The sequence below is a fragment of the Typopeltis vanoorti genome, chromosome 7 (assembly GCF_054136105.1).
Source record: "Typopeltis vanoorti isolate ZY-2024b chromosome 7, IOZ_Tvanoo_1.0, whole genome shotgun sequence".
Taxonomy (NCBI): Eukaryota; Metazoa; Arthropoda; class Arachnida; order Uropygi; family Thelyphonidae; genus Typopeltis; species Typopeltis vanoorti.
The window spans coordinates 108384429-108410904 of NC_143555.1; positions in this window are offsets into that span (position 1 = coordinate 108384429).

Below are 26476 nucleotides of genomic sequence, written 5' to 3' on the forward strand. Positions count from 1 at the left end.
TTCGGAGCATTAAGTTATACAAGACAGTGTTCAAACCAGTTTTAACTTATGGATCTGAAAACTGGGTAGCAAAACACTTGACCAAAGACTAGAGGCCGCAGATATGAGAGTCCTGAGAAAGATTAGGGGCATGAACAGATGGAGCATTAATGGCGACATCATATTAAAAACGAGGATATTAGGAAAGAACTTGACATTGTCAGCATCCAGGAATGCGTTAGCAGAGCTAATCTCAGGTAGTATGGTCACTTAAATAGAATGGGAGAGGAAAGATTAGCAAAACAAGCGTTCTCTGCCAGGTTGGCAGGAAAACGACCCAGAGGAAGACCAAGATATAGGTGGATTGATACGATACGAAGTACCTAAGATGATAGAAATATAAAATCTGATATTGCTGGAGCCTGACAAATAGCAGACTGATTTGGAGGAAAATTTTAGCTAGGAAGTTAGTAATGATGTAAATTTTCATGTAGTACTATCATATCCTGTTCACCCCTTGGGGGTACATGGCAGGAATTTGATAATGATGATGACTTTTAATTTTCTTTTTATAATTAAATCACTTCCCACACTATTTCAGACAACACATCCTGTTACCGTTAGGTACCAAGACGTTGCAGACCTTCTTTGCCAGTCTCTTCATCGGTTGCCATTAAATTTAGTGCTAGTATCGAGCCCACTATCTCTGATTAGCTTTCCGAAATACATAAATGCAATTATACTTTATTTTGTATATATTTATATTTATGAATTAAATGACGTGGAAGTTCATCCTAATGAGAAAGAGAATTTGTAGTTAATAATTTTGGAACTGTATAACAATACTGTTCATTTCATTTCATTTCGTGATTCAACGGCCGTGAGCCCTTTTACGGGAAAGTACGGCACCACCTCAATTCCTCCGCCCATATTTTAATCCAGGCTCGGGACCGGCATGGCTGACAATTCAGACCTATCTCTGGAGGGATTGTCTTAAGTATTCCTGACTGCATCCGTGTGTGTTCACGGGGCCGGTTTGCCTGCTTGCGGGATGAAAAACCCCACATAAACTGGGGAAAAACCCTGTTGTCCACACCCAAGACCGGCGAACTCCACTATGGCTGAGGAAGATCCTTAAGCACCTCACGTATTCGACAGTAATCGAACCTAGGACACTCCTTCCCCAGGCATATGGTTGCGAAGCCACAGCCACTAGGCTAACCCGTGGTTAGCCCAGTGGCTTATCCTTATAAGGGCTGGCTTAAAGGGGCAAAGCAAGAATGCTTTTCATCTTCCCCGTTATCTGTAGAGGACAGTGTAGGGATAATGTGTTATTGAGCAATTAAAGCTCTGATCATTGCAGGAGAGTAACAGCCATAGCCGAGCCTCAGTTAGTACTTCATTAGCTACAGCATTGCCATCCATTACCCTCCAAGGGTATTGGATTGAATGAATCAATCGCCGCATCTCACGGTTGATTGATTCCTCATGATCACTCACGGTCTTATAAGGACTGGCTTATAGGGGCGAAGCAAGAATGCTTTTCATCTTCCCCGTTATCTGTAGAGGACAGTGTAGGGATAAGGTGTTATTGAGCTATTAAAGCTCTGATCATGGCAGGAGGGTAACAGCAATAGCGGAGCCTCAGTTAGAACTTCATTGGCTACAGCATTGCCATCCGTTACCCTCCAAGGGTATTGGATTGAATGAATCAATCACCGCATCTCACGGTCGATTGAATTCCTTCACTCACGGTCTGTGTTTCTTTGTATCAATTATAAAGTATCTATTCAATTTCTAAATAGGTGTATTATATCTATGACAAAAATTTAATAAAAATTTTAATTATTAAAAGTATTTAAATTTTAAAATTTCTTATTTTAACTTTATTTACCATTTGTCTTAAAATTTGTTGAAAAATATTTAAAACACAAATATTATTAACACATATTCCTAACATACATTTAAAACACACGTATATTATAGTTTATGTTTTATTCATGAATTAAAGTAAGTGTAATGTACATTTGAATTATTTCTTACCAATTTTTATCAAACGTTTCCGAAGAAATCTCTTCCAAACATTTTTAGTGGTAAATATTAATAACTTTGAATCTTACAAAAACAACTCTCATAAAAAAAAAAGCTTGTTTCGTGTAAAAATGAAATTTGAAGAGCTGATAATCAATAACTTCAACTATTGAATACAATGTTAAAATATACCAGTTTGGACATGCGCATTATTTTTGTGATTACGTCATTATAGTTGTCATTAAAAGTGTCATTTTCTTGAAAACTTCGCTTGCCATCATTGGTGTTATATTATTCTTATATAGTGTTTCGCCATATTTCTTTCTCTGAATATGTCACTGACTTATGTTTTTCCAATATTATTATGAGTAAGAAATTAATAATGTGAGTATTATTATTTTTTCCCGATCCTGTACATTTTAGACGAAGTATAGTTATATTTTCTCTCTTTATTTGTGAAATTTCACTCTATTGTATTTCCCAACTCTGTTCAGTCAGAATGGGCTCTTGTAAAAGCGTATTTTATTCTTTAACAGACTTCTGACGTTGCGCCTTCCTGAATGGTTCCATTCGCCTTAAAGAAAGTCTTGAAAATGCAAGCCATCCACCTCATCGAAATCCTTCCATCAAATTCACCTCTGAGATTATATTTTAAACAAAATAAATGTTTTACTTTTATACGTTTTCAGACAATTATTTTTTTTTCACAAAGTTTTTTCCCACCATTCCTCATACATAATCTGCAGTCTCATTTAGCCTCTGTCATATCATAGCAATAGTCATACCACATATATTTTGGAGATATTATCCTGAATTCTCCCCCCCCTCTGTTGACCCAAAATCCATTCAAATACAAGCCGTCCATTTTATCGAAATCCTTCCATCAAATTCTCTCCACACATCCACAAAGGCCAGACCATTCCTCACCGCTATGACTTTCAAAGTGAGGTCGACTCCACAAATTTAAAACCACTACTTCCTAATAAGAAAAAAAAAAGTTATCTAAACATATGACAGTAAAACTCTCATTTTGTTGAAAATATAATCTAATTCGAGCAGAAACTGCTCAGATATGACTAGATAGATATAATTCCGTGTATCAAAAAAAAAACAATTATTGAATCTTCTAGGTGTATATTTCAAGAAAGATTGGTGTGAAGTAAGTATTATTTTGTTTATAAAATTGTTTAAAGAAATCTCTAAATACGTAAAAAAATGTAGTCCTTCAAATAATTTAATAATAGTTTTATAAACAGTTTTTTGTTTAAAATGGAATTTAGATTTTTATCTTATTAAAGTAGTTTTATAAACGAAAATACCGTAAAAATTAACCATGGTAATAACAGAAAAGGAGAACATGAAAAATATTATAAAAACCAGTACAAGGAAGAATAAAAATCTGTAAACGCTAATATACCGATAAAACGATAAAAACAAGGAAACAAATCTGGACTTGATTGTGGTTGAAGCTGCCAAGAGAAGAGACTGCATACACAACTCGCTTAAAGTGATTTTAGCCAAAGGGAAAAAAAACTGGAAAATTTCATTTGGATACTATTTGTTATGGAATGATAGAGCGAATATATCCACAAACCCCACCTCGAAGATGAAAGGAGTCAAAGATGTGTGGATGAGTACTGTTTCGAGAGGGTTAAGATATGCTTCCGTCAGGAAATAAAGGGCAGACCGAACGCGGAGGTGAACATCTTTATGATTAGAACTGAGAGTGCGTATATCCTCGAATATATGTATATTTTCCAATATACATGAATTGCAAGAGATTTCAAGAGAGAGAGAGAGAGAGAGAGAGACGAATCTAGATTATGTGCTGAGGAAATGGGAAGAATCTATGTTCTTTCCACTTAGTCGTAAGAACGACTAATCAACTGTTTTCATGATGAAAAGTTGAATGCGTATTGGTCAGGTACAGACTTGATAAATATATTCAAGGAGGTCTGAAAAAGGAAGCTTTATAAAGGAAGTACACAAAAAAATAGAAAAAATGGATTTAACTTATTAAGGCTGCGCACAAATGCCTGGAGTATCAGATACAATAGAAGTTGCATCTTTAATACGGTGTAGCCTAACATTGTTAGCATTAATCAGAAATGGTACACAAATGCAGATATATTAACTGGTATTAAGTGTAAATGGATACGGCATCTTATTAAGGAAGAAATTCTTGGGGAAAAAACGATAATGTGGAAATAATACCCCAGGCATAAGAATGATGTCAGCTATGAAAATTATAAGGCTCAGGCCTAAAGAGTGACAACTATTGTACGAAAAACTAAGTATGGCAATGAAATAAAACTGACTCTGCAAGTTTGAACAGTCCCAAAAGAATTCTATCCTTGTGTTGCAAGTAACAAAAAACTATTGTGAAAGAATAACTCCCCTCAGTTCGGATTGTGTGCAAGTGGCGGATGCAGAGAAAATTGATCAACCAAACAGTATCATTTTGATAAATGGTTTCAGTCTGGTGTACGCAACATTCACCTCACAGCTACCTCTAAACTGAAGAATGTAATTGAAGTATATATGAGTAAGAGCAGGTATTAAAGCTTTTTCATAAATGAAATACGAACTCGGCGATAAGGATTGATGGAATATATGAGCACGCATCTTCATCTGGCTGCATCATTTGAATCTCAGCACAAGGGGACATATGATATTCCCATTGTCCCAGGAGAGTAGATTGAAAGAATGTGATAATGTAGAATTCTTTGTATGGACTTTTGCAACTGAAGATGAGTTGGCCGATCGGATAAGGAGGTAGCATGGGTTCATGTTCCCTAAACACAGGTTTTTCGTCGCGCGTACAGGCAAATCTACCATGAATACACGCAATATGCTGAGAATAATACTGTTGTTGTTGGTGGTGATGGTAGGAGGAGTGTCTTGTGATTCGTGGGAGAACTGCGGAATAAGAAAGATGGTGAGATGTGTGTGTGTGTGTGTGTGTGTGGTACAGCAAAGTGCCCTCCCACCGTCAGTCCTTGGACTTCTTGATAGTTTCCCGTAAAAATAATAATAATAATAATAATAATAATAATAATAATAATAATAATAATAATAATAATAATAATAATAATTCATTTGCACACCCCCACCCCCCCCCCCCCCCACCCCCCCCCCCCCCCACCCCCCCCCCCCCCCACCCCCCCCCCCCCCCACCCCCCCCCCCCCCCACCCCCCCCCCCCCCCACCCCCCCCCCCCCCCACCCCCCCCCCCCCCCACCCCCCCCCCCCCCCACCCCCCCCCCCCCCCACCCCCCCCCCCCCCCACCCCCCCCCCCCCCCACCCCCCCCCCCCCCCACCCCCCCCCCCCCCCACCCCCCCCCCCCCCCACCCCCCCCCCCCCCCACCCCCCCCCCCCCCCACCCCCCCCCCCCCCCACCCCCCCCCCCCCCCACCCCCCCCCCCCCCCACCCCCCCCCCCCCCCACCCCCCCCCCCCCCCACCCCCCCCCCCCCCCACCCCCCCCCCCCCCCACCCCCCCCCCCCCCCACCCCCCCCCCCCCCCACCCCCCCCCCCCCCCACCCCCCCCCCCCCCCACCCCCCCCCCCCCCCACCCCCCCCCCCCCCCACCCCCCCCCCCCCCAATATTTTTCTAGAAGAATATCACCATTCCGCTTTCTCGACAAATAGCATGGTAAGAAAGTAAATTATATCCAGTGAATGCACACTAGTTATTTAGACATTTTAACCATAATGAACTAATAACATCTTATGAATGCATCTTTATTTTTTAACTTTAGTTTAATACTTAATTTCATATTTTCTTAAATTATCAAAAACACATTTTATACATTATGTATGTTTTAATTCAACGACAAATGGATGAATTTTTTGCACTATTTAGAAAATAAAACATTAATTTACAAATTAATGATAGGAATTGGTGATAATGTAAATTAATCACTTAGTTGTTTTTTTGTTGTTGTCTTCTCCTTTGAAGAGTCTTAGATGTTTCCGTGTGCTCCTTGTACTGCTTTCGCTATGTCTATGATTTTGTTTGTATAGAGCTGTTGTTCAGGATCTATTTCTTGCAAGGCTGCTGTAATTTCTGGACAGGTAAAGATGTGAGTAGGTGTCAGTTCAGTATTGGGGCAGTTGTTGCAGTTTCTATATGTTCTTGTATCATCTGTATTGATCTTCATTCCTCTATAATGTCCTGTTCGTAGTCTTGCTATCGTGGTGGAGGTCTTTCTGTCGGCACTGATTTCGGGAATTTGATGTATCACTGATTTCAGTGGAATTAGTTTAGCTTTTGCTAGTGCATTGGCATCAGCAAGAGTTATCATATGAGTTTCTTGGTTGAATTCTCTGGCCTCTTTTGCTAATTTATCAGCTGCTTCGTTGTAATCAATGCCTACATGAGCAGGAATCCATTGTAAAATGCAACGTTTTCCTAAACACTTTAGATGATGTAAAAGTTTATGGATGTCTTGTGTGAGCTTGATATTGCCATTTTTGATTGCCTCCATAGCTGATCTTGAGTCACTGTAAATTATAATTCCTTCAGATTGTTGAGATGATGATAGATTTAAGTAGGCTTATAGTGCTTTATTTATTGCGTAGAGTTCGCTAGTAAAATTGGAAGCGATTCTCCCAGATCCAACTTTTATTGAAAGTTTTTCACCTTTCGGGAGTAGAAGGAGAATACCAGCGCCTCCATTAATCATATTAGTGTCTGATGATCCATCGGTATAACAAATTACCTGTTTGGAGGATGAAAGAAGGTTGATAGTATTTAGGCCTTTTTCTTTGAGCATTTCGTTTGGTTCTTTTTTTGTACAGAGTTTGATAAGGTTTAGATTTATAGAGGTATTTGAAGGTAAAGGACTGGAAAATAGAGGTTCTTTGTTTATGTGGGCATTTTGCTGATCAAGACCTATTTCTTTCCTGATAGTGTTATCATATTGTAAAGTTGATGATCTGTGAAGTCTGCATTTTTGGTTCCAATGTTCATAAGTTTTTAGGGAGATATGATCACTTTGGTAGCTTCCGATATTATTTATGAATTTTATGATGGCAAATTTTCGTCTGTCCTCCAGCAGGTCAAGCCCACATTCCTGTTGGGCTCTGATGTTGTTAGTGGATGAGACTGCACTAATGATAATCTTGGATGCTTTCGCTTGTATTTTGTCTAATTTATTCTTTACCGATAAGGCCGAAGGTGACCAGATAGGTGCTGCATATTCCATTATTGGCCTTACTAGTGTAGTGTAAGTAGTTTTGAGGATTTTTATCCGCACACGAAAATCACTTAGTACATGCATAATAAAAATGCCAACATACTATACTATACAATCCTGGATGGTATAATTTAGGTGAGAGATGAACGGATGATGAAATGATGAAAATGATCCGCACACGAAATTTTTTTCAAAATGTTTTTCCTCGTATATATACCAGGAATTTCTTATCATAAAGATCATGCATGCACTTGAAAAATATTTCGTGTGCGGATAATTTTCTTGTTCAGTGAGATGTGTGAAACATAAGAAGAGCTTGAAAGTATAAAATGTTAAAATTAAACGATAAAATTTTAATTTTAAATTAAAATTTCTATTAATAAATGTCATCTATATGAATACAATATCATTTTAATAAGTTATTAGCGAAAACTAAAGGTTTTAAATTTCTATTAAAATTCAATGTAATGTGTTTTTAAATATAACAAAAATAAACAGGCATCATACGTATCAAGGATTTAGGCCTAGTATGGCCTGTTCCGGCCTTAGAAGTCATCGTTGAATCGTTTAAGAGGACGTCCTGGTTTTCGTTTTCCTAATGGCTTGTACTTTAAGGCTTGTTTTGGTAATCTTTCTGTTTTCATTCTTTGAACGTGTTCCATCCATCTTGTTTATATTTTTTAATTTTTTCAATTACTGGTTCTTGGTTTAGTTCTTTCATAATATCTTCATTTCTTTTGTGATCAAATAGGGTATACTTTGCAGTTTTTCTCATAAACTTCATTTCTGCTGTTGTTAATCTTTGTTTGTCTTTTTGTTTTATTGTCCAGATTTCGCTTCCATACATTAAGACTGGTAGGGCTAATGTATTGTATACTTTTAGCCTGGTTTGTTTTTGAACTAGGTTTGGTTTAAATATAGAGTTAATTACTCCTGTTATTTTTAAATATTTTGCGATTTTTATGTTTATATCTTTTTCATTTTCATATGTGATCATACATCCTAGGTAGTTAAATGAATTCACCTGTTCTAAGATCTTGTTATCTAATACTATTTTAGTTCCTGCTGGATCTTGTCCTTTAAAGGCCATAGTTTTTGATTTTTCCGTTGATATTATCATACCATAATCTTTGGATATCTCATTTAGATTTAAAATAGCTTTCTGTAAGTTATCTTCAGAATTTGTAATTATTATTTGGTCGTCTGCTAAGAGGAGAGTGTTTAAGTTAACTGTAGGTGAAAGTTTAATTCCTTGATGTAAATTTTTACTCCATTTTATTATTATTTCATTTAAGTAGATATTAAAAAGAGTTGCTGAGAGGGGACATCCCTGTCGGACCCTTTGGTTTATCTCTCTTGTATATGATAGCTCATGATTTAATCTTATTTGTATTTGATGATTTTCATATATACTTTTGACAGCTTTTAGGATATTATTTGGTATTTGTCTTTCTTTTAATATGTTAAATAATATGTTTCTTTTAACTTTGTCAAATGCTTTTTCAAAGTCAATAAATGCAATATGTGTTTCTAAATTATATTCTCTTCTTTTCTCTATTATTAATTTTAGGCAGAAGGCTGGGTCTATACATGATCGTCCTTTTCTAAATCCATTTTGTACCTCTAGAATAAAGTTTTCGTAATATTTCATTAGTTTGTTATTTAAGATTCTGCTGTATATTTTGTAACATGAATTTAGTATACTGATACCTCTATAGTTTTTAGGGTCATCTCTATTACTTTTCTTAAAGATAGGAATCACAATTGCTTTTTTCCATTCTATTGGGGGGATACCAGTTGAGTAAATTTTATTTAAAAATAATAAGAGTCTTCCTTTGAATCTTGTTCCTGCGTATTTATATAGTTCTGAACCTAGCGTATCTTCTCCAGGTGATTTTCCGTTTCTTGTTTCTTTCAGGCTGATCTCTAATTCTTCTTTAGTTATTTCCTTTTCATTTTCGTTAATTGCTAGCCAGTTATCTTTTTTAAGATATTTGTCTGTCCACAATTCTGTGTAGTAATTTAGAAATTCTTCTAATTTCAATTCAGTGTTTAATTTTATATTTTCTTTGGTATCTGCATTTAAGTGTTTCAAAATCTTATATACATTGGGACTTATTTTATATAAATCATGTTCTAAATTAGAAACAAATTTATTCCATTATTCTCTATGTCTTTTTCTGACTTCTCTTTTAGCTATGTCTCTTATTCTTTTATATTCTATTTCATCTTCTAATCTTTTACTGCTTAACCATTTGTGATAGGCTTCTTTTTTCTTTTTGATTATTTCTTTGATTGTATCATCCCAGATCTTCAGTTTTTTTCTTTTATTGAATTTTTTGGTCTTTCCTAAGCTTTCATTTGCTGCTGCATTTAGTATCGTTTTTATATTAAGCCATTCTATTTCTATTTCTTCATTTTGTTTTATTTTATCTAGATATTGGTTAATTCTTTGTTCATATAGCCATTGTACATTTGTGTCATTCAATAGTCTAGTTTTATAAACAAATGTTTCAATTTTTCTTTCTATTCTTGTTACTTGTAGCCATTTAGGTCGTAATCTTAATTTGATTTTAACAAGGACGTGGTCACTGCTTATTTCATATCCTCTGTGAACTCTAACATCTAGTGAAAATTTTGATGTCTTTACATTTAATATGAAGTAATCTAATATTGAGCTCCATCCTCTTGCTGCCCAAGTATATTTATGTATGTCTTTATGTTTATAGAAGAAATTCATTATTTTTAGGTTATTATAAACTACAAAGTCAATATATTTTTTCCCATTTCTGTTTAGAGTGTGTTCTCCATGTATTCCTATATTATTATTAATTTTCGCGTTTCCAATTCTTGCATTTAAGTCTCCTGCTAAAATTATGTAATCATTTTTATTTATTTTATTATATATGTTTTGTAGCTGATTATAAAAATCAATGTTATCCTGTTCTCTTCCTTCTTCTGGGGCATGTAAACCAATTATTGTTAAATAGCCTCTATCTATTTTTATTCTAGCTTCTATTATTCTTTCATTCCATAAAAATAAACAGTATTAACATTAAAAAGGAAAGTTTGCTCGAATTTATGACCTATCATATTGCATATCCCTGTTAATATCTTAAGAATCATCCCACCGTGCGATGTCCGATATTTTAATGCAATTTTTAGCATTGAGTGTAATATTTGTATAAAGCGCATGTGATCAAAGGCCGGTTTTGTTATTTGGAAGTAAAAGAAAGCCTTCTACATCCTTATAATCGGGAGGTAACAGATCTCTGAGGGCCCATCTCACTCCACTCCTGATGTCAGTCATCTCCAGTAGTATTATATTTATAAAATTTGTGTGGTAACGTCTTAAGATGTTTTTCATAATCAGCCTCCTTTTTCAGTAGCCTTTCTTTTACTTATCACGTTTTTATTTCCTTGTAAGAGTGAAAAGGCTAACGACCGTTTCGACAACAGCCGTCTACTCAGATAGCTAAACGAGTCAAACTGAGTCCCGTTATTACTATTATATTTCATATTTCTCCCCTATTCTCTAATTTTATTTTAATGAAATGAAATATTGAAAAATGGAACAGGAACAGTAGGTTTTGTTCAGAAAATCAGAAATTTCAAAATCGGAAAACAGAAACATTCTTCTATCTAAAGGAGTTATTGGAACAGCGTCCTATAACACGAGTGGGTCGGTCCAATGCACTTCTACACATGAAATGGTTAGGAAAACCGAAAATTCTCTATATAACAACACAGTACTTCGTCAGACGACTTACTATGCAGTGTGCAATGATCGACTCCTGATATGGAGTCTGCTAACCATGCAAATACTGGACTCTGATCATGGGATCAGAAACTGTGAATTGATCTTCTGATCAAAATTAACAACAAGAAAGAAAACTGAGCACATCGAGTTTTTGAATTTTAATTTGAAGACCCCTGCATGAAGAATGCTCAACAGACGAACATGTGAGTGCATCTTCATCAAAAACATCAGAAGTTTTTGATGAAGATGCTTGTCTTGATTATCAGACCTCAAGTAACTTTCTAATAGCTGGAGTTTTTCGCAATAATATTCTTGAGGTGCTCGTAGAAGGTATCAAGGCTGGTACAACAGTTCTTATTCTCATTTTGATTGCTCACACAACTGCTTAAAGACGTTCTTTTTGTGTAGGATTATTGACTCCTCAAGGAAAAAGATCAAGTATAATAATATTTTGAATTCGACAATTCTGCAATAAAAAATAGTTCAAATACTTTCTTCATTTCTGTAGTCCAACATCAAATGCGATTGGTGGTGTTATTTCTCTTCTCTCGAACTTATTCCGTCCGACAATTTCTTATCAAAGTCACTAACAATAATCTCTAAACTTCTCAACCTGCCCAGATTTATTTCAGCTTAAATTAAATTAATCGCTGTGATAATGATGTTATTGATAAAGATTGAGGGATTACGTTTCGTTCAGCAGTTCCATTTCTGAAGATGGTAATAACTCAATCCAACCCAACCCAACAGAATTTTTTGATAGCAACTGCATTCAAAGTGGATCGATATCCAATTAATTTACCCCAAGTGCTTTTGGATTTGATTATTATAATTGGTGTTATATAAGCAAAGAGGGTTTGCTTGCAGCACGGTTTAAATATTATCAGGAAATGTATTGCTGAATCGCGACACTCTCCGTTACGCAATAAGTAATGCAGGCAGTGCTTTATCTGAATTAGAGATACCTCTGCTAATATTGTTAGTTGCAGTCTAAAAATGGAACATGTCAGGGTAAAACCGACAAATTTCTGCGAAATAATTTTTAGGGAAAATATGCTTCTTTGATTGATACCTACGTATAATTAACTCTTTAGGTATACTGATATAATGTGTACTTTTTTTTTATTGGGGCACTGCTTAACTGGGACAAATTGTTCTAGTCCAGATGTGTCCCAATTAACCGGAATCCAATTAACCGATTTTTATTGAGCTGTTGCGTGACAACTTCTTTAAGAAGTATGTGACTGAAAGAACTCGATATCAAAGAATAATTGTCCTGGTTATAGTCATGCTAATCAGGACAAATATTAATTTTCAATAATGTCATTTTCATGAAAGCATCAACCTGGTTTATGTCACATTGCCCTCAAAGCTACCGCTACAGTGGAGGACGTAACTCAGGTATATGAGAAAGGTTGCATAAATGCAATAGAATTCGGCAGTACAGATGGAAGGGATATGAGCACGGATACTAAAGAAGGATCAGCTGAATTTTTATTTTTTTATTTTTCCTGGCTGTATAATCTGAGTCTAAGCACTTGGGGAGTTTCTGAAAGAACATATGATAATCCCATTGCAGAAAGGTGTTGTAAAGATTGATGTGTCTAACAATCGATATATCAGTATCTCTTAAGTGGATTTGGTGAAGAATTTGAAGGAGCTGGTAAGAAATCATGTACCGAAGTGAGTTATCAGATATTCTATGCTCTGGCAACCCATGCAATGAACGGCATGGGATTACTAATAAAAGATCGTGTTTGAGTGATTTTTTTTATTATTATTATTATTATCTGACACCTCCGGGGAGTCCAAATACTCCTTGAGGGAGGGCACTTGTTCTACAGCTCTGTCTGCACCAAATGACCGCAACTACACCACCACCATCTACCGACAACCACCACCACCACCAGTATTTCCACAGATCACAAACATCCATGCCCACTGTAGGATTCGAACCCGCAGCCTTTTGGCTGGAAAGCGGATACGTTAATCACTCGGCCAGCCAGGCTGGCTAGCCTGATTTGCTAACATTTCATAATAATATCACGGTTGAGTTAGACTAGAGGGATGGTTACACTATGATAATGGTGGACTTTATTAAAGCTTTTGACTGGATCCACCATGGGATCAGGGATCAGTCCTTGATCCAGATCTATTGATAATTTTTTTAAATTTATCATTTCGTGGATTAGGCCACCTGGGGATACCACGTTAAAAAAAAAACGCGCCTAATACACTATCTCTCAGGTGGTGTGGAAAAGAGTACACCTTTTATCACTTCTATCAATTATCATTAAGACAGAGATGGCAGCATCATGCACAGGTGCTTTTCTTGCTTCATAGAGTGTTTGTACGCTAACGCTGTCTTCCTGGTCTACGAAAAGAACTGTAGGCCTCTAGCGGTTTCTTTGCCGTCTCGAAATTCCGCAACGAAGTGTATTGGCTATATTTGAATCACGTAAGGTCATATCGAATGTCACCGTGGATATAGATATAGATTAGGGGGTTCCCAAACTTTCTTCAACCGCGCACCACTCTACATTACTGAGTGTACCATTCAGTTCATGTGCCACTAATGGGCCATGAAATATAACCTTTTTCATTTTTGTTTCAAAAATTAATTATAAGAAACTAAAATATGATAAACTTTTCAAATATAACGGAAAACAATTACGATCGAATTTTAATTTTAATATTTTTTTCGTCTGCTCAGATCAGAGAATGTTTAAGATATTTCTTCAGGAAGGTTTAACTTGCAATCAACACACCAAATCGATGAACATCTGACATCCCTTTGAACATATCCGATAGTTCCTTTGTGCCGAAGATTTTATTTCTAATAATAACCACGTACCTCAATGAATCGCTACTTTAAATCAAGGATTCAAAATAATACCGAAAACGAGGTTTATAAGACTGAATAGCGAATTTCAAAAGAAATAAAGAAACACGATTCATGTAATGATGGAAAGAAATCAAACATAAATCCGAATCGTCTTTTTCGGAAATACAAACAATTATTTCTTGGACTGAATTTACCACACACCGAGTTGTCTCGATAAGCCTTTGACAGAGGTTAGCCACAATTATTGTGGTTAACACAATATGACACCAATCCATATGAGACTTCCTAACTAATTTTAGAAAACAAATCCCTTAACGGTCCTTCCCTGTCTATGCGGGAATCGAACTTTTCGAATTTTAAGTTCTTAACAGTCGTTTTAATGAGTTTTAAATGCTAAACGGATGGAAAATTATTAACTAGAAATTTGCGATGAAATTTCCCAAAGCGAGAGAAAACGATTTTTAGGTGTACCCTTGTTATATTCATAATACAACAAAAATTCCCTAAACCTTATCTTCTATCAGCAAACAGGCTACGGGCTCTAGTCTCACTTTCGGCATGATGTCTTGCAAATAACTTTAGGTGCTCGAGGTTAGAAGATTAGCACCTCATAATTGGTTGTCTGATTGGAGCAGACGTAGTATTTAGCAAAGCGGTTTGTATATTCGCTCTCCAACGTATCTCCAAAATAAAAAAACGCGTTTTTTTATTTTTTTTCCAAAAAAGTTTTCATAAAAAACGCGTTTTTTCCTAAAAGGTTATCATAAAAAACCAGTTTTTAAATTTTTTTTTTCCCAAAAAAGTTATCAGTATCAATTGGAGGTGACATCACAAAAAGATATCCGCAAATGATGAGCTCGCTCATCTCCACGAGGCTGAGCAGACATTTTCTGGAGGAGAGGGGTTAGGGGAGTATTGCAGGGAAGACCTCAGTCACCCTCTTGACTATCTTTTCACTTCCACAACCTGATGCTATTTTTTTTTCCTCCAAAGTTATCAGTATCAGTTGGAGGTAACATCACTAAAAGATATCCGCGAATAATAATCTCGCTAATCTCCGCTAGCCTGAGCAGACATCTGCTGGAGGAGAGAGGGATGATGGGTTAGAGTATGGGATGGGGGAGCATTTACCATCAGTTGGAAGTGACATGACTAAAAGAAATCCGACAACGGCAAACTAGCTCATCTCCCTTAGATGAGCAGACATCTTCTGGAGGATAGGGAGGGTGGGGGAGCCTTGCAGGGAAGACCACTGTCAACCTCTTGACTACCCTTTCACACCCAACACATAATGCTATTTTTTTTTTCCATCCAAACAATTTCGGACATCCGCAATGGCGAGATCGTTCATCTCATTGGTTATCAGTTTGAGGTGACATCACTAAAAGATATCTACAAATGGGTAGCTCGCTCATCTTCCTTTGGATGAATTCGAGCCACAGAGATAAAGTTTGTACCATAATGTCACAAAGTAAGATAAACGCACATCAACATCAATCCACCAGCATGCGAAAACATGTCTGTGAGTCACCTGCGCGAAAGTTTCATTTGGAAGGAACGGTCAGGGTAAAGGGTCAGGTAAACAGTACTATAAAGAAAAACAATCGAGTCGAGTGTCTTTTCAGTTACTGCAATTCGTTCATCCAGTGCAGCTATCGTATTGTGTTGTGTTGTGGTGTTTAGGTCCAGTAAAGTAAAATAATGAGTGAACCACAAAAGTCTTTGAAATTTTCTTTCTTCAGGAAAATAGTGTAAACTAAATATTGTGAAATATTTGTAGGTAATTACAAGTTTCGATTTTTTTTTTCGTTGTAAGTAATATTTCAGCAAAATAAAATAAGCATTTGTAAAACTTAAATGAACAAAAGATGTGTGTTGCTGTTGTGTTTTCCGCAGTGAAATTTTTACACAGTTATTCAGTTTAGAATTTGATAATAAAATCCATAACTTTATACCTTAATGCAATTCTGTTTAATTATTGTAAAAAAATCACTAATGTGAAATTAATGCAAGGACCATGGGAAACCTGATATCCTGTAATTAAGTATTTAGAAATTTGTCTAATGCTACCTATTGACATTTTTTTTTTTGAGTTATCTGTAAACATTTCGTTCGCATACTCGAAAATCCTACCTGTTAGAATTTGGTGATTTTTACAGAGAGAAAGCAGATAATTTTACCCAAAACATAACTTAAACTCTTAAAGCTTAGTATAGAAAAAAGGTTTATACTCTCCAGATAACACAAATACAAATTTTACCTTTCCCAACACAAAGTAAGATAAAAATCTGGTTATTTTACAGAGTGCAGATATTTTAACTCATCACGTTACCAAACTCTTAAAAAAGCTTGATGTAAAAAAGAAAAGAAGGTACATTTTTCTTTTCTTTTAAGATATTTGTACATGATAAAAGTTTAAAAACGTATCACTGCCAGTCGAAATTTTTTTTTTTCTTTTTCGTTTTTTTTTTCAAAACTTGACAACACATATTTGTAGTTTGGTGAATAAAGTACAAATGAACTGAAAAGTGACAATTTTGTTACTACATCTGTAGATACCTTCACCAGACTAGAAAAACAATCGTACCAAATTCAAACAATACGACTGTTAGAATTTGGTTATTTACAGAGAGACAACTGATATTTTAGTCTATCACGTTACTTAAACTCTAAAAAAGTTTATTGTAGAAAATAAAAATGATATCGTAGCATGCAGATAAAAAATGATATCGTAGCATGCAGATAAAAAATGAATCAACATGTATATGTTAAATAATAATCGCCTTTGGAAGAGAAAAATCAAAATCATTAACAAACTTAATACCCATACCCGTTCTTCATTTAAATGATACCAAATTATGAAAACAAAATGGGTATGAATTTCCAAACTTTGAAAAGCTGATGAATTTCTTGCTTGCTGTGATCATAAATAGTTATTTGAATGTAAACATTTTATTTTTCTTGCGAGTCGAAACTTGTTTCAAAACTTTACCACCCGTACATTCTAGTAATGGGGGAATTAAAAACAGAGACCATACCAAATAACGGATTTGTAGTTTTGTGAATAAAGTAAAAATGAAGTGATAAGTGACAATTTGTTACTACATCTGAAGTAGATACCTTCACCAGACTAGAAAAAACAGTCGTACCAAATTCTAACAATACGACTGTTAGAATTTGCTTATTTTACAGAGACAAACAGCTGATATTTTAGCCAATCACGTTACTTAAACTCTAAAAACGTCTGTTGTAGAAAATAAAAAGGTATCGTAGTATGCAGATAATATGGAATCAGCATGAATGTATCAAAAAAAAAAAAAAAAATTACAGCCAATGGAAGAGAAAAATCAATAACATTAACAAACCTTATAGCCAGAACCGTTCTTCATTTAAATGATACCAAATGATGAAAACAATATGGGTAGGAATTTAAAACTTTGAAAAGGTGATGAATTTCTTGTTTGCTGTGATTCCAAAATAATTATTTGAAGGTAAACGTTTTTTTTTTTTTTCTTTACAATTTTCTTTCTTTCTTTCTGAGCTAATATTTATTTGAAATAAGAATACATAATTATTTATTTGTGTTGGAAAGAATATCTAATATAATAATTGTGTTAAAATATATAAATATCCCTACTGTGAAAAAAAAAAAAGAGTCGGACTGAGAGGACAACAGTCAAAATACAAATTTAAGTAAGACCACAACATTTTTTTTTTTTTTTTTTTTTTCTCCTTGTAAAATTTAATGCCACAAACTAACTAGATTTTTGTTATTTTATTTTATTTATTTATTTTTTTTGACTCAGTGAGTTAAAAGTCTTATTTGTTCATGCAAGCCCTCAAATATATCAAGAATCTGTCAACTCTTGGAAGCAAAAAAAAAAAAAAATCGAGTATTATTTTAATAACCAGAATTTTAGTGCAGAAGATTTCACCTGAAATTACAATACTGCTAGAATTTGGTTATTTTACAGAGCCATTATATATTTTAAACCAACACGTTACTACACACACACACACACACGCTATTTTTCACCTAGGTACAACAAGTTGGCGACCGGATAAGAGAGAGATATCTTTAAGATACGACTTCTGAAATCTACATCTACTTCTACTAAATCTACTAAATCTACTTCTGAAATATGAAATTCGTGAGAAATCTACAGTGTTGGAAAATAAATTCACATTTTATTTATTCGTTAATTTTGCTCAGTTATTCTGTTAGAATATGTAATTAAACTGATTTTTAAAAGTAAAATACAGAAAATAGCCATTCAATTTGAAAAAAAAAATAATAATAATTTCACTTGTCAGAATTCCATACCTTAACAGCACTCGGAATTCGAAACAGGAAATTACACTTACCCTAAACAAAAAGGCGCATAGACTTTCCTACCAAGCTTAGGAAACATAGCATGAGCAACAGTGGGAAGGAATTAAACAGAGAACGAACCAATCGGATAGTAATCTAAATTAAATATTCAACTAAGTCTCATATACTTTATATATTTATTAATTCTGCTCAGTTATTCTGTTAGAATATGACCTGTAAAAGTAAAATACAGAAAATAACCAATCAATTTGAAAAAAAAATAATAATTTCACTTGTCTGAATTCCATACTCTAACAGCAATCGGAATTCGAAACCGGAAATAACACTTACCCTAAACAAAACAGCACATAGAGCTTCCTACCGAGGATGGACACCCGTGGGAAAGATTAATACAGAGAACCAAACGGATACTAAAGTAAATTAAGTAGTCCACTAGCTTTTCTGGTTATTTACAGAAATATCTATCAACTGCTATGTTTTGTGTGTTTTGTGGTGTGAATATATGTTAGCCACAGTAAGCTATAATGAAAAAGTGAAATGTTCTTTTCAGATTTGTGTTTGTGTTCTGTGAATACATGTTAATCAACAATTGGAATATTCAGAAAACCTACTGTAAAAGACTTAATGAGAAATATTCAGTGTTGGAAAATAAATTCCCAATTTACGGATGTGACTCATGTCATCCCCTTTGAAGAAAAGCGCTCGCTGGGGGATATTGCAATGACGAAACCTCACCATCTACGCTCCGTAATCTAAAGGACAAAGTAACTAGTTCAGGTTACAGTATTTACAGAAATTTCATTCTTTATTGGTTTTTGTATTTGTGTTGTGTTGTGGATATAAAATTGAACTATTTTGGAATAATCGAATTTCGAAGAGTCATCTGGAAAGCTGTAAGTACTTTTTTAACTTAAACATAACTGATCGCATGTTGTTTGGTAAGCGTAATTCTAATACTGAATAGTTTTTTTTTTCCATAAGAATAATCATAGGTTATATATTAGAGTATCAACATGGACACATTAGCGATTTTTTATGTCTAATGTGTATGTGTGTGTGTGTGTGTTTAAGGACAGGTACTTTAAGTATATAATTAATTATTCAAAAAAGATCGAAACACGAGAGCCATCATGACTTTCTCTAAGAATTCCCACACTTTAACAGGAAAGAAATACCCAAAATGTATTGGAAAATTAGTACAACCATCTAGAGAAGAAAAAAAAAACTGTATGTTTGTGTGACATAGAATATAGTTAAATTAAATTATCATTCCAAACTCAATAACAACAAACATTCGCGTCACGATTCCTTATCTTATCTTGATCTTGATCTGGTTTAAAATGTCCACCAATCACGACACGATTTCTTATCCACTAATATCATCCTTTCCATTCAAAACAATAACGTCACTTATTTACAAATAACAAATGACGACATTTATTTACAAATAACAAGTGACGTCACTTATTTACATCTGAAAACAACACACACCCACAACACGAATCCTTATCTCTACCATCACCAATAATTCCATACGCGAACCAAAACACAAGAACTGAAGCCATTCACACACTTGCCCACTTGGAAATTCCTAACATTCCAAACTCATGACGTCACTCACAATAACGTCAGGAAGCCACGCCCACCGGAAGCATTTGGTCAGAAACTCCAAACTGAAGCCATTGACACATATACCCTCAGGGAAAAGCCACGCCCACCGGAAGCATTTGGTCACTGCCGCCACCCCTACTACTGGCGTAGTCAGGGAATTTAATATTGGAATCCCGTGAATCTTCCTAAGGAATTTTCTATAAGCTGGAATATAAGCTGGAGATATTTTCCTCCAGATCTCTGGATATATTATTGAAAAAAAAAAACAAAAAAACAGAGAGATTATACTGTTCCCATGACAATTATAAGTTCTTAAAAGAACTGGGAGATGGACTGAGTCCTTGACTCTTTATCCCGACATCTGAATGAAGAAAATCTGTGTGGATGGGTGTTATTGAGCTAAAAGCTCTAGTCATGGCTGGGTAACGGCAATAGCCGAGCCTCAGTTAAAACTTCATTGGCTACAGCATTGCCATCCGTTACCCTGGAAGTCCTGAAAAGGGACTGATGATCGGCTTTCCCCCATTGTCCCAACCATCCTCTTCACTCGATACTTTACGTTAATTTATCCATTTAATAAAGATTTCAAAAAGCTATTTCAGATTTTTCTTTACAAATTTATGAAGTTTTATTATATTACGTTTTTATATACATACATTTTTACATAAACATAGAAATTTTATTTCTGTGTTTATGTAAAATTGTTTATGTAAAGCTTTTACAAGCCTTTTAATTGCTTATTAAATTATTAACGTAATAAATGATTAACTTAATATTTATTTAAGGCTTTTAATTAAAATTAACTTTTAATTTTATTTAGTTAAAAATAATTTAATAAAACTAAGTTTAAAATTAGTTTTAATAATACACCTTTCATAATTAAATATCAGTTAATATTAGTATTGGTTCCGTGTGAAAATGTGAAAAGACATTCGAAACCCCGTGTGGTGGCCGGGATAAGAATAGCTCCACTGTAGTCCATGCATTTCGTACGAGGTGACTAAAGTGGGTACCCAGGGAGGGTAATGGATGGCAATGCTGTTTTGACTGCCAATGAAGTTTTAACTGAGGCTCTACTATTGCTTACCCTCCTGTCATGATCAGAGCTTATAGCACTATATTACCCCATCCATACATTTTCTTCTACAAATAACGGGTATTATGAAAAGCATTCTTGCTTCAACCCACTAGAAAAAAAAAAACAAGACATTCGAAGAACAATATCTGTTTAAAAAAGACGTTTGTGATTAATTCAATACAACAGAAATGCTTGTTTAATTCAGTTGTTATCGACGAAAATTCTTCTGCATGCATGTAATGTGAACAGCAATTGTCGCTGATCAGTGAAACAGTTTGTAAAATGAATTTCCGTGATACCAACACCCGAAGAGTGTTTTTATAGAAAAAGAAATAGAAACTCTCACCCAAGCTTTAGAATTTGACTTCCAAATCACTGGCAAGCCAGTTTTAGATTTTTTTTAGAGCTCTTGGATTTTGGGAGAGATAAATTAAGAGAGGTTTTAACTGCATTTCTATCAAGTGTCAACCGGTCTTTGGAAGCCTTAAAGCCAGAAAACGTTTTTTCTTCACGTGCGATGAAAGATCTCTTAGACATCTTTTTCCAGAACAAGCCGGTCTCGTCTACATTAAATATGGTTTGACTGCAATAGCTACCTTCCTCGATGATAGCCTTAAGTGTCTCAGGTAGAGAAGACGTAGCCTGTTTATCAGCGCTTGCCGCCTCTATACTCTCCGCGATGCTGTGCCAGTGACGGCGATTTTAAATCGGTTGAACCAACCCCCCCCCACCCCCCCCCCCCCCCACCCCCCCCCCCCCCCACCCCCCCCCCCCCCCACCCCCCCCCCCCCCCACCCCCCCCCCCCCCCACCCCCCCCCCCCCCCACCCCCCCCCCCCCCCACCCCCCCCCCCCCCCACCCCCCCCCCCCCCCACCCCCCCCCCCCCCCACCCCCCCCCCCCCCCACCCCCCCCCCCCCCCACCCCCCCCCCCCCCCACCCCCCCCCCCCCCCACCCCCCCCCCCCCCCACCCCCCCCCCCCCCCACCCCCCCCCCCCCCCACCCCCCCCCCCCCCCACCCCCCCCCCCCCCCACCCCCCCCCCCCCCCACCCCCCCCCCCCCCCACCCCCCCCCCCCCCCACCCCCCCCCCCCCCCACCCCCCCCCCCCCCCACCCCCCCCCCCCCCCACCCCCCCCCCCCCCCACCCCCCCCCCCCCCCACCCCCCCCCCCCCCCACCCCCCCCCCCCCCCACCCCCCCCCCCCCCCACCCCCCCCCCAAATCTTTATTAAATAGATAAATTCACGTAAAGTATCGAGTGAAGAGGATGGTTGGGGCAATCGGGGAAAGCCGATCATCAGTCCCTTTTTAGGACTTCCAGGGTAACGGATGGCAATGCTGTAGCCAATGAAGTTTTAACTGAGGCTCGGCTATTGCCGTTACCCAGCCATGACTAGAGCTTTTAGCTCAATAACACCCATCCACACAGATTTTCTTCATTCAGATGACGGGATAAAGAGGTCAAGGACTCAGTCCATCGCCCAGTTCTTTTAAGAACTTATAATTGTCATGGGAACAGTATAATCTCTCTGTTTTTTTTACCAACAATATATCCAAGAGATCTGGAGGAAAATATCTCCAGCTTATATAAAATTCCTTAGAAAGATTCACGGGATTCCAATATTAAATTCCCTGACTACGCCATACCATGTGAGTACAGGAAATGTTAACAGTTTTGTTTTCTTGACAGAAGAAAGAAAACAAAATATTCAAAATTGTTTCAAATTTCAAATTAATTTAAAACAAGAACCTACGTCAAGTATATCTAAAGTTAAAACCACTAGGCCTAACAATATTGAAAATTTTTATAGGAAATAAAGCATACATAAAAATGTATAGTTTGGTTTCGGTACGTTCTTAGGCATGGAAAATTTTCCATAAAATCAAACATTGTGCCCCCTATCCACGAAAGGGTTTTGGTTAACGTACAGTACATTAGTATCGTGGGGAGGCCTAAGCATTTTCCTCTGTATGTAATTTTTGGGCTATTTTGATACATTTTTACATGGTCGTGAAACCCTGCTCTAGAGACCAAGGGGTCGAACTTCATCAAGCCACGCTAGGTGTCCAATAAGCAGGGCGATTTTCTCGTAAAGAGTGATTAAATTTCTTTCCCATCTTTAGGTGACAATCACAAGCATCCATAAGAACGATGGGTTCCAAACACGACCTGCTGGTTGGAGAGCGAATATACAAACCGCTTTGCTAAATACTACGTCTGCTCCAAACAGAGAACCAATTATGAGATGCTAATCTTCTAGCCTCGAGCACCTAAAGTTATTTACACGACATCACGCCGAAAGTGAGCCCGTAGCCTGTTTGATGATAGAAGAAGAGGTTTCGGGAATTTTGTTGTATTATGAAAACAAGAGTACACCTAAAAATCGTTTTCTCTCGCTTTGGGAAATTTCATCGCATATTTCTCGTTGATGATTTTCCATCCGTTTAGCATTTAAAACTCATTAAAACGACTGTTAAGAACTTTAAATTCGAAAAGTTCGAATCCCGCGTAGACAGGGAAGGACCGTTAATGGATTTTTTTTCTAAAATTAGTTGGGAAGTCTCATATGCAGTGGTGTCATATGGTGTTAACTACAATAATTGTGGCTAACCTCTGTCAAAGACTAATCGAGACAACTCGGTGTGCGGTAGATTCAGTTCAAGAAATAAATGTTTGTATTTCTGAAAAAGACAATTCAGATTTATGTTTGAATTCTTTCCATTATTACATGAATCGCGTTTCTTTATTTCTTTTGAAATTCGCTATTCAGTCTTATAAACCTCGTTTTTGGTATTATTTTGAATCCTTGATTTAAAGTAGCGATTCATTGGGGTACGTGGTTATTATTAGAAATAAAATCTTGGGCACAAAGGAACTATCGGATATGTTCAAAGGGATGTCACATGTTCATCGATTTGGTGAGTTGATTGCAAGTTGAACCTTCTTCAAGAAATATCTTAAACATTCTCTGATTTCAGCAGCTGAAAAAAATATTAAAATTAAAATTCGATCGTAATCGTAATTGTTTTCCGTTATATTTGAAAAGTATCGTATTTTAGTTTCTTATAATTAATTTTTGAAACAAAAATGAAAAATGTTATATTTCACGACCCATTAGTGGCACATGAACTGAATGGTACAATCAGTAATGTAGAGTGGTACGCGGTTGAAGAAAGTTTGGGAACCCCCTAATCTATATCTATATCCACGGTGACATTCGATGTGACCTGACTTGATTAAAATATAGCCAATATATACTTCGTTGCGTAATTTCGAGGCGGCAAAGAAACCGCTAGAGGCCTACAGTTCTTTTCGTAGACCAGGAAGACAGCTTTAGCTTCAAACATTCTATGAAGCAAGAAAAGCACCTCTGCATGATGCTGCCATCTCTGTCTTAACGATAATTGATAGAAGTGATAAAAGGTGTACTCTTTTCCACACCACCTGAGAGGTAGAGTATTAGGCGCGTTTTTTTTAACGTGGTATCCCCAGTTGGCCTAATCCACGAATTGATATATTTAAAAATTTATCAATAGATCTGGATCACGGACTGATCCCTGATCCCATACTGGATCCCGTCAAATGCTTTAACCATTATCATAGTGTAACCATCCCTCTAGTCTAACTCAACCGTGATATTATTATGAAATGTAAGCAAATCAAGCTATCCAGCCTGGTTGGCCGAGTGGTTAGCGTATTCGCTTTCCATCCAAAAGGCTGCGGGTTCGAATCCTGCAATGGACATGGATGTTTGTGATCTGTGGAAATACTGGTGGTAGTTGTCGGTAGATGGCGTTGGTGTAGTTGCGGTCATTTGGTGCAGACAGAGCTGTAGAACAAGTGCCCTCCCTCGAGGAGTATTTGGACTCCCCGGAGGTGTCAGATAATAATAAAATCACTCAAACATGATCTTTTCTTAGTATTCCCATGCCGTTCATTGCATGGGTTGTCAGAGCATAGAATATCTGATAACTCACTTCGGTACGTGATTTCTTACCAGCTCCTTCAAATTCTTCACCAAGTCCACTTAAGAGATACTGATATATCGATTGTTAGACACATCAATCTTTTCAAGACCTTTCTGCAATGGGATTATCACATGTTCTTTCAGAAACTCCCCAAGTGCTTAGACTCAGATTATACAGCCAGGAAAAATAAAAAATAAAAAATTCAGCTGATCCTTCTTTAGTATCCGTGCTCATATCCCTTCCATCTGTACTGCCGAATTCTATTGCATTTATGCAACCTTTCTCATATACCTGAGTTACGTCCTCCACTGTAGCGGTAGCTTTGAAGGCAATGTGACATAAACCAGGTTGATGCTTTTTATAAAAATGACATTATTGAAAATTAATATTTGTCCTGATTAGCATGACTATAACCAGGACAAATATTCTTTGATATCGAGTTCATTCAGTCACATACTTCTTAAAGAAGTTGTCCCACAACAGCTCAATAAAAATCGGTTTAATTCTTTCCACGAAATTTCACCACTAACCAGTCAATGTTCGGAAAACAAAGTGATTCGAGTAAAATTCTACTACAGGAAATGTCTAAAATAGCAATTCAGATTATAATGGAATAAAAACGTAAATTTTCTTACACTTTTAAAATTACCGAATATCATTAAACAAATTATTTCTTTTCATACGAATCGATACATTTCTATAGTACGGTAAAATATCATTATAATTATTATAATCATCATTATATAAATAAAGTGCATATTAGATCCAGCATTATTTCAAAGCCGAATATAGAAACTATGAAAGTTTCCTAAAAATAAGTTGACCTGAGAGATTACGGGAATACTCACGCTGGCCTGACTTCTGTTTGGAACTGGTTGATTCTCCTCAGAGACCAGGCAGAAACCTTAAGAGAATAAAATCTCTCGTTCAGTACTAAGGATGTTGAAATGACGGAAGGTATATTTTGCGTAAGCGAACTCTCGGTCAGTGCGTAAAAGTGTTTACTAAAATATAGAGCCAAAAGGCTTCGAAAAGGCCAAAATACACCTCTCGGACATTTCAAGTTGAAATGTCCGAGAGGTGTATAAAGGAAGTGGGATAACAGAATCCTTTCGAAGACCTGCTTGAAGAGGAATCTGAATAGCGAACGCCTTCCATAATTACAGAAATGAACAGCCTGGGAATTGCAAACCGGTTTTTCCTTATTTATTAAATAGAGACTTCCTAAGAATTATTTCCCAAGTATTAATATTAATAATTAGGAGACAATTTTCCCAGAGGTCGAATTATTTCTTTCCCAAATGGTGAGAAATGTTTCCACAAAACTTGAAGAAAAACGTAGAAGGAGATTTCCATAACGTTTCTAGAAATTATCTCCGTAATAATTCTCTCACTCTCGTGTGTGTGTGGGTGGATGTACATATTCTGTTGTCAGGATCACGTCAGCCTAATATCAAAACGTCTCTAACAATTTTTCTCATTCGTATTGAAGAAACCATTTAAAAAAATTAATTTTTTTATGGACCGTCTAATTGCTCCAAAGTGTTCTTTTCGAAATGCTTTTTATTTTTCACACTAACAAAAACAAGCTCTGCATATCCGACATGAGGAAGTAGGAAACTCCACCAACATTAATTGCGATAAAATTGACCGATTCGAAGTTCAG